We start from the raw sequence: 1,183 nt of genomic DNA on the forward strand, positions 1-1,183 counted from the left end.
GAACTCAGCCTATTTAAATCACAAGGGTTCAGCCCGTTTCTACCCGAACTCTGCGATACCATAAGTAAAGGGCATCACAGAGTTTGGGCCCAAAACGAGCTTAGCCCCATTGTTTTAAATACCAGATCTTCCTTCTTATTTGCGACTGATTATGAGTGGCATTTTTTCACACAGACACCAAATTATTTATTAACATTTAAAATTATCATTTATTTTCTTTCGCATAGCAAATACTCTTTGATTTGTTTTTTAACAAATTCAATGCAATACCCAGAATATAGTCCTGAAGTTAATGTCTTTCCCACCCACCACTCCCAAATTAAGTATAGGCAACAATTACATGTGTGTTATTTTCTTAATTTAATCTGGTTCCAAAAGTGAGAGAGAAGGGCTAGTTTGAAAGACATACCTCATGCACATAATCATATCAGAACTATTCTATGTTCTAGTTACTACCGGTAATTTATTTCAGTTTCAATACAGCTGCGCAATTTCTTGATTCACATTTTCCTGAATAGGTTTATTATAGAATCTTTGAAATGTGTTTGCAGATTTCTAGTTTGCTTGTTTCATTATTTGACTGATTGAGAGTCCAAACTTGTTAGCCTTTGAGGTAATGGCTCCTCCAGTAGAGTGTGCTTTTAAAAAAGAAATATCAAGTCCTGCAGGAAAAGCATGTTTTTCAACCATGATGCAATTATGCATGTTTTGACAGCTTTATGAGGTTTAATGTGACTAATAAGGAACTGGGTTTCCTCACCTCTAATTATATTAGTCCTGTCAAGATAATACAGTATGAATTTCTCTGGACTAAGTTTTTCATTGTCACTGTCTGCAAATGATAAAACTAAAGGACCGTCATTAACTTTCCTTGTTTTATTAAGTCCTGTCAAAGTAAATGTAATTTGACCCGGAATTACTTCATACTTGCATGGACCTTGTGTCAATTTTGTGAAGTTCAGATGACCTTGAAGCTGAGGTCAAGGCCATCAGTGTCACTACTTTGTAGGAAAGTACCTTAAGGGCCAAGGACCTGTTCTGACCTATTTTATTTAAGTGCTTCATCACTTGATATACATCCCAGGTTTCATTGTATCTAGGTAAAGGTGGTTTCGAATTAAACATCCGTCATAACTTGTTTGATTATGTTAGCTTGTCCCTCAGATTTCTGGATGAAAAGCAG

Source organism: Ostrea edulis, chromosome 10, assembly GCF_947568905.1.
Source record: "Ostrea edulis chromosome 10, xbOstEdul1.1, whole genome shotgun sequence".
Classification (NCBI taxonomy): Eukaryota; Metazoa; Mollusca; class Bivalvia; order Ostreida; family Ostreidae; genus Ostrea; species Ostrea edulis.